This window comes from Euphorbia lathyris, chromosome 3, assembly GCF_963576675.1.
Source record: "Euphorbia lathyris chromosome 3, ddEupLath1.1, whole genome shotgun sequence".
In the NCBI taxonomy this organism is placed as follows: domain Eukaryota; kingdom Viridiplantae; phylum Streptophyta; class Magnoliopsida; order Malpighiales; family Euphorbiaceae; genus Euphorbia; species Euphorbia lathyris.
Window position 1 is genome coordinate 41,165,583 of NC_088912.1, and position 13,223 is coordinate 41,178,805.

Consider the following 13,223-nt stretch of genomic DNA (forward strand, 5'->3'; position numbering starts at 1 on the left):
TTGGCTAAACGACTAGGGAAAGGTGGTCTAATTACCAAAGGTGTGTGTTGATTTGTGGCTTTTTCTCCAGATGACTTACCAGTTGAACCTTCTGTCTCATTTTCGAATACCTCCTCGTTGCTTACAGATTTCTTTGACATAAGCTGTTATGATTCGGAAGTAGACTTAGTCTTGGGCAAGACTAATTCTTTTCGCTGCGAAGCGAGATTGCACTCACATTCTATCTCGGATTCGCCTCAGTTTGTGAAGGTAACTTCCCCTGGGACTGTATTGCACTCAGAGCGGTTGCTATCTGACTCATTTGCTTCTCCAAATTTTGGAAGTTTGCTTGAACATTTACATTGATCTTGCTTTGTTCTTCCTGAAATTTCAACAAGTTAGAAAGAACAGACTGGTCATTAGAATTTGGCAGCATACCTGAATTTAGATCTGTTTGAACAGGTCTATATTGTTGAGGTCTTTGTTGATATTGTTGGGTTGCATTCGGTTGAAGCACATTATTTTGCTGATTGTAGCTGAGATATTGACACATCCGTGTCCCCAATTTTAGTTATTATACCATAATATTAGGTTATATTATAGTTATTTATTAATTTGAGAGTTAATTGGATATTATGGATATAGTTTGGAGGCCAATTTCATATTTTAAGTGTAAAATTAAATTTTAGAAGGACCAAAATAGACTATTTCTCTTATTGGGAAGATCAATAACACAAATCAAGATTTGTGTTCTCTAAGTTAACTTACATGGTTGGAAATAATGTGAAAAATAATTACAAAAATGTCATATTACTTTTATAATACAAAAAAAATGTAAAATAAAAATTCAATATGTACATAGACTTGACAAGTGTTTACCATGCATTTTTTCTATTATGCATGCTTTCCATATATGTCTAAAGTTGTCACATGTAAATAAGTGTCATTATTATTATCAATTTAAGTATTTAGTTACTTTTAATCTATTATTTATTTAATATATATATATATATATATTTATTTATTTTCATTGAAATAGTGATTTTGATTTAAGATATTAGATTATGTTATTTTTCTCTAGCAATATTTTACTTTTAGAATTTTATATTATGAAAATGAAAAGAAAATCTAGTAAGTTTTAATTTATATTTCAAAAATAAATAATTACTAAAAATGACTTTTTACAAATTGTTATTGTGAATATACATTTTAAATAAATGAGGTGATAACTTTCATGCATAATTTTTTTATAATAAGAATAAAATAAAAATAAATGTCATTCATAATGAAATGTGTCATGCATGCAAATTTGAAAAAAAAAAATGTGTCATGCATGATGAGATGTGGCACTCATGCAAACATGGTATATATAGAAATCTATTTGAAAGAAAAAGGATATTCACATATCTAATTATTTCATCCAGGAACAAAAAGAAAAAAAAGAGAGAGAGAGAGCCTAAGGAAATGAAATTAAGAGTGGGAATAAGAGAAAGTTAGTAGTAAATTGAGTTAAGTGAGAATGTCCAGACACTTCAATTCATAGTTTAAGTGATGAAGATTGGAGTGCAAAGTCTTTAAGACGAGTTTGGGTACATTAGACAGATTTTGAGACTCGGGTTGTGTCTTTCATCGATTAATTGCCGAAGTAAGTAATTTATCAACTACCTTTTTATGATTTTGATTATCTATACATATATGTTAAGTGATCTTTATAAATTTTATATCTTAAGCTAATATTTGATTTTAAGATGGTTAAAATAGTGTTTTTGATAACTTATGATTTATGAAATAAAGTTTTTATATATGATGATTTATGTACTTATTTTTAAGAAATTGAAGTTAGTATTGATAAGTATATTTGTAAATTATTTATTGGTGATTTTAGTACAATTATGGTTTATGATTGAATATTTTGGAAATTGATTGAGAAAAGTACTTGGAAACTTTATGATGTTGATTTGTAATATATTTCTGATTTTAAGTTATATTATAAAATTATAATGTTTTTAGTATCCATCAAGAGTAATCCGGTATAGGTGGCCTTAATTAAAGTCCGTATTTAGTGAGAAATACGGCCTGTGTACACAGTTGAAAGACCTGTCGGGTATGGCAAAGAAGTGTTGAGTAAGACCATGCGGGCTAGGCAAATTATGAGATATCTCGATTCTATTATATTGTGGGGGTTGATACATACAAAGATTATCTCTCGGATGGATACAGTTTACGAATTATTTATTGATATACGGTTTCTGAAATATTTATTGATATACAGTTGATGAAGTATTTATTGAGATACAGTTTATGGAGTATTTATCGAAATACGATTTATCAAGTATTTATTGATTTACGGTTGATTTGAGCAAATGGTTAATTACAAACCTAATTATTTTGTATAGTTGAGATTTTAAACAAATTAAACTATATATATAGTTATTTTGAGTATAAATATTTTATGTAGTTGATAATTGCTTACTGAGATTTCTGTCTCACATTTTTTAAATGTTTTAATGTTTTTAGGTGAGAAAGTACAGGTAGAGAAGGTTACCGACTGATTAGGCGAGATTTGGAAGTGAGTTGCTTATTGTTAGAATTATCATTAGGACTTTGGTAGTTCAATTGTAATATAATGGAGTTGATAAATATATGTTGAGGTTCTTAAATGACTGATGTAGTAGATATATGAATTCATTTTATAATATATCTAAGAGGAAGACTTGAAAAATATGATATTATGATATTTGGATAATTTAGAGACTACTTAGGGTTGATTGTGATCATTCTATTTCACGTCCGATGCCGATTGGGGTCGTTCCGGGTCGGGTGTGACAGATATGGGTGATCACGCAATCCTAGATTATACGTGTTGGAGTATGGATCATATTTTCGTGGAGGTTGCCCTTGATATCCAAAGACGGCATTGATCTGCTCTGGTATACCTTCGTGCAATGTGGGACATTCATCACTGGCATGTCTGATAATAGAGCATATCCCACATGTTTTCACTTGAGCACCTTCCATACAACCAAATTTTGTACAAGAGATGTTAAAGCATTTAGTTTTTCTTCAATGGAAGAAGTACTTACCTCATAAACTTTCCTTGGAGCATCTTGTTGCTAGGGATGGCAACGGGTAGTGTACCCGCGGGTACCCAGCACTACCCGACCCTAATGGGACTACCTGCATCCTGTATAAAAGGGTATGGGATCAAAATAATTACCCGTTAGGGTAATGAGACGGGTATGGGAATACCCCCCAAGGTACCCGGTACCCGTTACCCGGTATAACTCTTTTATATATTAAAAAAATTATTGTTTTTTAGATGTAATATTTGAGATTTTAAACCCCAACCTTTTGTTTTTCAACCATTGAGTGATACCACTAAGCTATTTATTCTTATTGATTAAGGTTCAATTTGTTCAATTTTTAGATAAATGATTTATTAAATTTATACTTTGTTAAATTTGTAATATTGTTTATTTTATTTATTGATTCTTAACGGATAAGGGTACCCGTGGGTACCCGCTAATTAAACGGGAAGGGTATGGGATGCAAAAATATACTCGTTAGGGTAATGGGACGGGTACGGGTAATTAAAAAATAAACGGGTAAGGGTTTGGGATTGGCACTACCCGCGGGTACCCTACCCGTTGCCATCCCTACTTGTTGCTTCCCAAATTGTTGGGAAGTTGCTGCCATGCTTTTCACTACAAGAAACTTGACTTTTTGTGGGGAAAAAATAGTGGAGAAATATTTTTTCCCACTAAAAATAATACATTTGTGGGGATTTATAAATTCGCCACAAAATAAGACATATTTGTGGAGAATTAGTTATTTCGCCACAAACTTTTACATATTTGTGGGGAATTTGTAAATTCGCTACAAAATTTTAAATATTTATGGGGAAATTCAATATTCGCCACTGAAAATGTAATACATTAGTGAGGAGAATAAAAATTCCCCACAAAAATATAAAATATCAGTGGGGAGTTTTCAGATTCCCCATTAAAAAATACTTATCCTAATTAATATTTTTTTTAAGAATGATGGTTTACTGTTACTATGAATTTAACATATAATTAGTAACTATTATTATTATATTAAAAAATTATATATAGATAGAAAATTAAAAAATAAATATTTTACTATAATTTATTATAAAAAGTATATCCAAACTTACAATAATTAATTTTATTTATACATGTATCTATATATATCATATTACATTACAAGAATTATTTACAATTTTATTAATAAATTCAAATTTTACGAAATATTTAATTTAATTTAGTTATTAGTTAACAATAAAAAAAATATAATTTTAATAATATATGGTGCAAAAATATAGTCAATATTAACACCCATGAACAATTTTATCTTTAACGTCTAAAATGTACAATTTTATCCCTAATGCTGGGAGCTAAAAAGAATTTTACCTCCAACATTGACAAGTTTGGTCAATTTGACATTTACACGATGCTAGTTTTTTTTTATCATTTTTTTAGCATGTTTTAAAAATAAAATGTAAATACATTAAAATGTAATTTAATGTTTAGTATAATATAAGAATAAAATTTCATAAATAAAATAAAAAATAACTTAATATGTGCACAGTATCTCCCTTTCTTTTTTAAATATGAAATACATTTCGCCTTTTTCCTCCCCTCTCTTTTTTTACTGCTTGTTTTTTCATTTTTCCATTTTCATTTCCCGCTTTAGTTTCTATCTTCCCCCCTTTCTACTTGCCCTCTCCTCCGTATTTCAATTTGTCCAACAAAACCCTAAATTTCCCATTCACATTCTCTTCTTAGATGACCCACCTGCCTCGACTGCACCCTTGTCACCACCACTTCCGTTCATCAGTTCCCTCCTCCTTATTGGCTAGCCCCCTCTCCCTTTGCTCTTTTTGAGGCTTCGCGCAACGCAATCACAAGGGCAGTCTCTCCTGGACCTTTATTGAAGCCATTAGCCATTTGAAGCACGACCCATCCTCTCTCCGTTAAGATAACCGAGTCAATTTCACTCATGTAAGTGCGAATCCTAATTTTATGGAATTGAAATTTTAAATGAGATTTTGACATGAAATATGGAATTCTGGATGATTGAGTAAATATATGCCTAAGAAACAATTGATGTAACCTTGTAGCGAGTTTACTCATTTTCTGTAATTGAAGGATGATGCTATGGTTTGAAGCAACTATCTTTTAATTTGTTTGTTGTTGTTCATGAATCTGTTGTAAACTTGTAGCTTAGTTGACATTTTATTTTGATTTTTTAGTTACAGAAAAGTTTGAAGCATGTGATGCAAAAGACACTCTATTGCTGGACAAAAAACTGAGGTAAAATTGTTATGTTATTTAGCCTTGTGTAGTTGTACTATTGCTGCCTAATTTTGTAATCCTATAGTTGTATTATCCCGTTCTTTAACGAATTGTAAGTGATTCTAAGAATATACTTTTTCATTGAAAGAAGAACTATGATACAAAGCAACAAGAATAAACCAAAACCACCAAAAACACACACTGATCTTTAAGGAGGAGACCATTCATCCTTGTTATAACTACTCCCTCTAGTATGATTTACCCTATACATTAATTGATTCTACCAACTATTTATAAAAAAATCCATATGTTTTCACTTGTCAAGTTTTCATTTTATTTCACCAATTTGATGCGTTATAGTTAGGAAGTTCTAAGAATTGCATTTATATGATCAATTTGATGCATTTAAAGTTTCAAAATGGTTATTTGGTATTTTGTATTTTATGTTTAAAGTTTCAATATGGTAAGCAGATACCATATAGATAAACTTGAGTGATTTATTAGTTGGCTGACAGCATTTTTTATACTGCATTGCACGTCAATTTTGATCAATGGCAACATATGGTGCTAAAAGTTTTGCAAGGAGGCAGAGCATCATGAGAATTTTCATTGAATAAATAAGATACCGCATACTCTATAGGGAGAAAGTTCTTATCTGTTATCCATTGTCTCTTAAATAAGTCTAAAGTTGAGTTGTCTACTTCAGATGGAAAGAGGGTAATCTATACTCACAGTATTTTCCTGCAGCTGCCCCTATCTGATTTGTGCAATCTGTGCAGCCTTCTTGGTTGTGAAGGGTACTGTTTAGACTGCTTCTTATATTTGAATATTCTTTCTTGTTTTTCTTTTATGACTTGTGATGATGGGCAATGCACCAGTCATCTGTTTTGTATCTTCTCTTTTCCTGCCCTGTTTTCGTTGACAATGCAATGTATCTGAAAATGAGAACTAATATTTAATGTTAACTTATTTAGGCAGTCCGATAAAGTTTATTTGCTAGGTGGAGAAGTGCTGAAGAAGGTGGCTTTAGTGGCAACATCACATCAGAAGTTCTTTCCATATGAACTTTCAGTATTAGCTTATAGTTTAAGCAATTCAGCTGTCAGTGAACTTGTCACCCTGAGGAATACACACATGTTGGGTCTCAGTTCTGGATCCATTACTGGTGCTGCTAGTCTTTGGGTGCTACATGCACTCAACTCACTTACCTCTTCTAGTGTTGATGAGAATGTGGCGGCTGGAAGGTGATGAGAATCTGGTAAGATCTTTGCACCCTTTGGATTCTCTTTCCACAAAATGCTGCTCTCAAAACCTTGATCTCTTGTATTTATTTCTTTCCTAATTTTAAATTTATCAAGTTCAGGTGAAACATAATCATCTGCTGAATGTGAAGAAAAAGAAATAGAAATTGTTAAGAGTAGAAAGTTCAAATATGCCGAGGTACCCTAAAAAGCGAGAGGGCAATGACTGCTGCTAAGAAGTACATGCCTAAAAATCCTTCTTTTATGGTTACGTTGCGTCCATATAATTTTCATAATACCACATTGATAAGCCTTTATACAAGATGTCAATGAATGAAGCCTTTCAGTTTTTCGATTGAAATAGGATATAGTTGTAGCTCATCCTACATTATATTGCATTTTCTGCTGATTAGTTTTTCCAGGTATCTAAATGAAGATCGTAGGCATATGAAACTTCAAGTTGCTGGTGGAAGGGAATGGGAAGTTCATCTCTATCAAAGAGGGTGTAACTTTTGGGATATTGGACAAGGATGGAGTGCATTTTCTATGGACAATAATCTGGAAAAAGGAGATGTTTGTGTACCAGAGCTGCTGAAAAACAAAGAGGTGGTGAAAGTTTCAATATTTCGTGCATCTGAAGATGGTAGGCATGAGAATTGAATCTAAAGTTAAAAGGTACACTAAGAATTGAAACTAAATAATCATCTACCATTGTTATCTATGAGAACCAAATTGGAATTTTTATCGTTAGTGAATAATTGATATAATTATGATATATTTGTATTGATATTTCACTTAGCATGTTGGATTTCATAGACATGTCTTCTTTCCCTTATGTTAATGATGCAACCTTATATATAAACAGGCCGATGCAAACATTAATTGAATTATTTGTATCTGTCCTTTGTAAGAGACGAACGCAATTAAGGTAGTTATTTCTCACGTAAGTATTTAATTTCTCCAAATTGCTAATTGTATTTCTCTTGGTTGTTTAGGTTATCTTCTGATGTTGACATTACCTGATTCTTTCTTGGTTATCCAGACAAGTGTTTAATTTCTCCACATTCTCACCTGTTTAGGTTATCTTCCGATGTTGACATTACCTTATTATTGTGTTTTTTTTCTGTAATTTAATATAGCTTAGAACTAAACCGGCTTAAGTATTTGAATGATTCATAAGGAAGGGGATCTACACTAGAAAAGGGGAACAAGTCTAGGCGCCAAAGGCATGGATAGAGGGAAAGAGACAGAAAAGCAAAGTTAGGTTACAGTCTAGGGGAACAAGGAAGGTAAAAGCCTAAAAGGAAGCTAAAAAGCAGGCAAAGAGGGATAGAGGTTGGTTACGAGGTACATGTATAAGGAATGAGTGCTCCTAATGTATTTTCTCTGTTTCGGTGTAGATTGTCTCTTTGTCTCTGGAGACCTTTTCAAGCCGTCCCTCTTGGGTATGGATTCAAAGTCATCCCTCACGCGGGTGCAGAGAGTCCTGCTTGTGTTCTTTCTTTGTGGTCCAGGTCAGACACTCCATATGTGTTTCGGTATTGATCTGAGCACTCGTGTAACTACTAATAAAGCTCGAGAGACCTTTCTTTCTGAGGGCTACTAGTGTTACTTCTCTTGGTCTGGTCTAAAGGTCTAAGGGGAATCCCTTTTCTTATTAATATTATAGAATGATCCTGAACCTACTACTATTGAATAATCCTGGTAGTCCAACTATAGAAAAGGTTAATCCTCGAAAGATTGTTCTTTCATTGACTAGAACGAGAAGTACCTGATGGGGGAGACCCGCTACTTCAACGAAATAGACTACCTCACTAAGATGGAAGAAGGGCACATTGTCTCTTTTTCATTGTTAGTAGCATATCATATAAATGTAACTATTATAGTAAAGTAATTGTGAAAGAACATCATGACTTCACATCCACATACAATTAAGCAATTTTCCCTTTGATGTTTATCAGTCTCATTTTTCTTGGTAAATCTCCTCATTTTGATGTTTGTCGTCTAGTGTTTGTTCTTTGCGTACCATTTATGGTGTTTATCAGTCTCATTTTGCTTGGTAAATCTCTGATGTTTATTACTTTGGAGCACATATTGTTGCCTTGCTGTTTCTCCTATTCTAGACTGTTCTGCTATTTAAGAGCTAGTCTCCTTTCTTATGGTTCTGTTAATAGTGAGTTTTCTTTTTCAGGAAAATTGTTCGGATGCTTTTGAGGGAAGTACTCTGGAAATCCATTGCAAGACATCCTGATCTCCTGATAGATTTTTGTGGTGTGTATGTGGCATGATTGATTTCTATTTGAAGGACTATGTTAATCTGTAGGTTTCTTGTCACTCATGTGTCTGCTGCATGTGTGACCTATCTATTTTTTCTTATTTTTCCCAGGGTCATCTAATTACTTGTCCCATATTTTCTTAGTTTTCACTTTGTTTTTCTCTTTTATTATCAAACAATTGGGGTCTTGCTTTACAGGTACTTTCAAATCTCAGACAGCTTTTATTGTGTTTTTATTTAAGTGAATGGTTGAAGATGGAACGTTGTGTAGTCATAGTGGGTTGATTTAATGTTAATATTTTAATTTTCTCAATTTTAGGAATGCTTAGTGCAATTGTTCCTTCTAGAGAGAAGAAAACAAATTTCAAAACTGCATTATTACAGGTACACTTGTTATTTGGAGACTTAGACTTGAACGAATGTATAGGAATAAGTATTTGATTTCTTATTTCTTGTAACTTTGTAAGAGTAAGGTGTACTTGTATTGTAACTTTTGCTCCAATTGCACAATATTTTTTGGTCCATTTTGTAAAGCAGTATTCAATTCTATGTAACTAATATAATTTTATTCTTTAATGATATATAATTATTTGTTTTATTTCTCTATATGAATTTTGTTTTGACAATTGATTTAAATTCATTTACATTATAATATTCAGTAAAAAAATATCTAAATAAATAAAATGATAAAAAATAAATATAATAGTGGGGAAATTTGATTTTTAAGAGGATTTTACTTCCCATATAAAAGTGAGAATTGTGGGGATATTCATATTTCCCCATTGATAAGTCGGAAGATTAGTGGGGAAATGTTCTCCACAATAAAACATTATTATTTGTGGCGAAACATATTCTCCACAGAACAGTACAAAGATTAGTGGGGAAATTTTCTCCACAAAATTCTGTTCATTTCGTCACAAAGTAAGTGAATTTGTATATGTTAATGAGGATAATTTTCGCCATAAAAGGTGGGTCTAGTGTGGCGAAATTAGAAAGCGCCACAGAAAAAAAATGCTTTTTGTGACGAAAAATTATTTCGCCACAATTGTTTGTGTATTGTGACGATCAAAATTTTTGCCAAAATTACCTTTAACGTCGGTCTAACAGTGGCGATCATGTGGCGAAATTATTTTCGCCACAAAATGCCTTTAGTGATGAAATTTCGACATTCTGTGGGGAAAATTTTCCCCACAAAAAGTCCATTTTCTTGTAGTGTTTGATCAACTCTTTGGCTGCAGTTGGTGTTTTATCAAATAGGTTGCCCCCACTAGCAGCATCTACCATCTTTTTTTCCATGGCTAACATTCCTTCATAAAAGTATTGAATAAGGGAATGTTCAGTTATCCCATATTGGGGGCAGCTTGCACATAGTCTCTTAAACCTCTCTCAATAGTCATGAAGTGTCTCAATATCTTTTTGCCTTATTCTGCTGATCTCCCTACGAATCATTGCTACTCGAGAAGCTGGAAAACACTTCTCTAGGAATGCTTGCGTCATGCCAATCCATGTTGTGATGGATCTAGAGGGTAGGTTGAGAAACCAGTCTTTAGCCGCATCCTACAAAGAAAAGGGAAAAGCTCTTAATTTCACTTGTTCCTCGGTTATTCCTTGTGGACTCATACCTGAGCAGACCGCATGAAATTCTTTGAGATGATTATGTGGATTTTCGCTTTCCATTCCATGAAACTTAGGCAAATAATGAATCAGTCCCGATTTAAGTTCAAAAGCTGCATCTAGGACTGGGTATGTGACACATAAGGGCTGCTGATCAGCCTGGGGCGCATGAAGTTGTCTTAAAGTTCTGTCTGCCATTGTCTCCTCTTCAGATTGTTCACTTTCTTCATTGGAAATTTCTTCTTCTTCTTCACTAGAACTCGAAGTTTCAGCACCTTGCAATTTCTGCAACCTTACTTCCTTGCAAAGTCTCCGAGCCAGTAATTCTATTTCTGATTCAAAGAGAATTTGTTCCGAATTATCAGACCTGGTCATAAATTGCTTTAAATCAAGTTAGATTAATCCTCGGCAACGGCGCCAAAATTTGATGGGTGTCGAATCTGTTGGTCCCTTGTAAGGTTGCAAATATAGTTCCAAGGGGGGGTTAGGAACTATTTTACCTTTTTGAAATAATTTGGGGAGATTTCTTTTCTTTAAGAAAAGTTTATAAAACAGCGGCACTTAACACTCAGCAAGACACTGGCTTAGTCAACTAGTGACTAGGACAGCTTCGTTGCTTAGGTCAGGAAATAGCACTTAGAGTCTATTCCTGAACCTGCTCGTTTGTAGCGCACAACTCAGCTTGACCTCTTTTACTTGGTCAGTTTTAGTTTGTTTTAAGCAAGCAATATGAATAAGGAGTTAAGGTTTAGAAATACTTCACTCAGCAGATTTATCCAGGTTCGGCTTCTTCTAAGCCTACGTCCTGTCCCCGGAACACCTCCGAGATTTCAAATCCTCTACTGAGCTCTTTAAAGGTAGAGCCTCAAACCTTTTACAATATCAACAATTGAGTATGACAAGAGTACCTTCCTCTATACTTCTACTCAATCCTAATCTCTCCGCTGAGTACTTAAAACCGAGTACCCAGCCTCTCCTTTCTACTTCTAGAAATGATAAAGATTTTGTCCTAAACAACAATTGCTAGAACACCTTAGATGATTGAAAAACAATCACTCTAGACTTTTACACAAATGAATAGACTTTGTAGTGTAAGAATTTTTCTTTGCTTTTGTTGGAGAACTTTTATATACGTTTGGTCAGCGTAACGGCTTTTGCTCAAAGTTCTCTAAAGAATGTGGATTCTGAATGCTCTATTTATAGAGAGCTATGAGAGCTTCTGGTTATTTCGAATTTCGAAATAACCGTTGGAGGGAAACGGCTTCATGTCGCTTTCACTCAGTCTGTTCAGCAGTTCTCCTAGCCAATCAGATTCCAGCATCTTCTGTTCTTCGGTCAGTGTGGCAGTATGTTCCTCCAAATCGGGTAATGTCAAACAGACAGCTTTCTGCGTCTTCTGTTCTTTACCAACAGAGGAAATACTTGGTCTGGAAGTTGCTTTGTAGTCAGCGGCTGTCTTGTACGCTTTGTCGAGACAGCTCAGCAGCTTCATACCGAAGTTGTCTACGTGGATCTTCTCGATCCTTCTTTGCTCAGCATGCGTTTCATCACTTTAACGGCGACGTTTTGGAGATACGCGGGCTGAGTGATCTTTGGCTTGTTTGACTTGGGCCTTGATTTCCATATAGGGCTTGAGCCTTATGATCTTTATGTCTTATGATAAATTATAAACTCAACATTGAACAAACACATTAGTAACACTAAATCAAAGCATTTAAACTTAGTGTGTTGTAGAATATTTACTTTCACTTAATTAATTTTGTCAAATCAAAATCCTGTGGAAAGGTGTTTCAACAGAATCCACCAAAGATAATTATACTTCACAACTTTCAATAATAGGCTTGGACAAGAGTAAGTAAAGGTCATACCCAAAGAATTAATACTGATCTAATCACAAATATAACCAAACAATTAACAAAATGTAAATAGGGGGAGTTTGAATAGGTTGATTTACTAAATTAGCAAAAGTAATCAAAATAGAATTTGGATTAAATGTAAATATTAAAGAAGACTTCAGTTAAGAGATTCTCAGGCAAGGATTTCAGTTAGTCTTGATCATTGACGGAAAAGATTATTCATCCAAATCAAGTATCAGATTAGTTTGGGATATTATTCTGTATTACTGAATTAGCTAAGTAAGACTATAACTAATCCCTAATTAACGAATAATCTCACCTCAGCGGCTAAGATTTAACCCGTTAACAGCATTATGAAATAGAAGAACCTAATCTAAGCCAATCGATTCTCAGCGATATCGATTCAGAAACCTAATTAATTATTCACTTGATATGATAAAATTGAACCTTGATGTATTAATGTCACGTGGAGGAATTTCAGATTGTCAATCTGATTTTGTCTCCGAATACATTCCAAGATTCGATTTTATGTTATCAATTACCACTTGCTTTGATTCAACTAAACAATGACTCGTTGATTATATAGTTTAACCAAATAGCTGTATGTCAATTTATTCAATGAATAATCGATCGTTATCATTCAAATGTAAATTAACAATTGGGATGAAATCCCTAAGCACAATGAATAAGTAAATGATACAAATAAAGAAGAATGATAGAAGTAAAACGATCTCACAAAACTTGAAGAATCCTGACTTTGAATTATCCCTTAACCAAAAATAAGGATTTAGCTATGAATAGTCATGAAGAACAATCTGTATCTATTTTCAAGAGAGAACAAATGATCACTGAAAAATAAAACCTAAAAAGAACTTATTTTCCCAAAGCGTAAGTTCTGATATTTTTATAGAGAAAACCCCCTCCTAAAAGTTAGGTAACC

The 13,223-nt window shown here is 33.3% G+C and overlaps 1 long non-coding RNA gene across 16 annotated transcripts; it reads left to right on the forward strand.

The window, feature by feature from the left end:
* The first annotated feature begins 4,666 nt into the window (after positions 1–4,666).
* Positions 4,667–9,126, forward strand: LOC136223105 (uncharacterized). Of its 16 annotated transcripts, none has more exons than XR_010685836.1 (5): positions 4,667–5,003; positions 5,255–5,315; positions 5,872–6,094; positions 6,272–7,213; positions 8,730–9,126. It is a non-coding gene; the product is annotated as an uncharacterized lncRNA (long non-coding RNA). The 16 variants fall into 16 exon arrangements; XR_010685838.1 differs by having other exon boundaries at positions 6,276–7,213; XR_010685839.1 differs by having other exon boundaries at positions 6,004–6,094.
* The last annotated feature ends 4,097 nt before the right edge of the window (positions 9,127–13,223 follow it).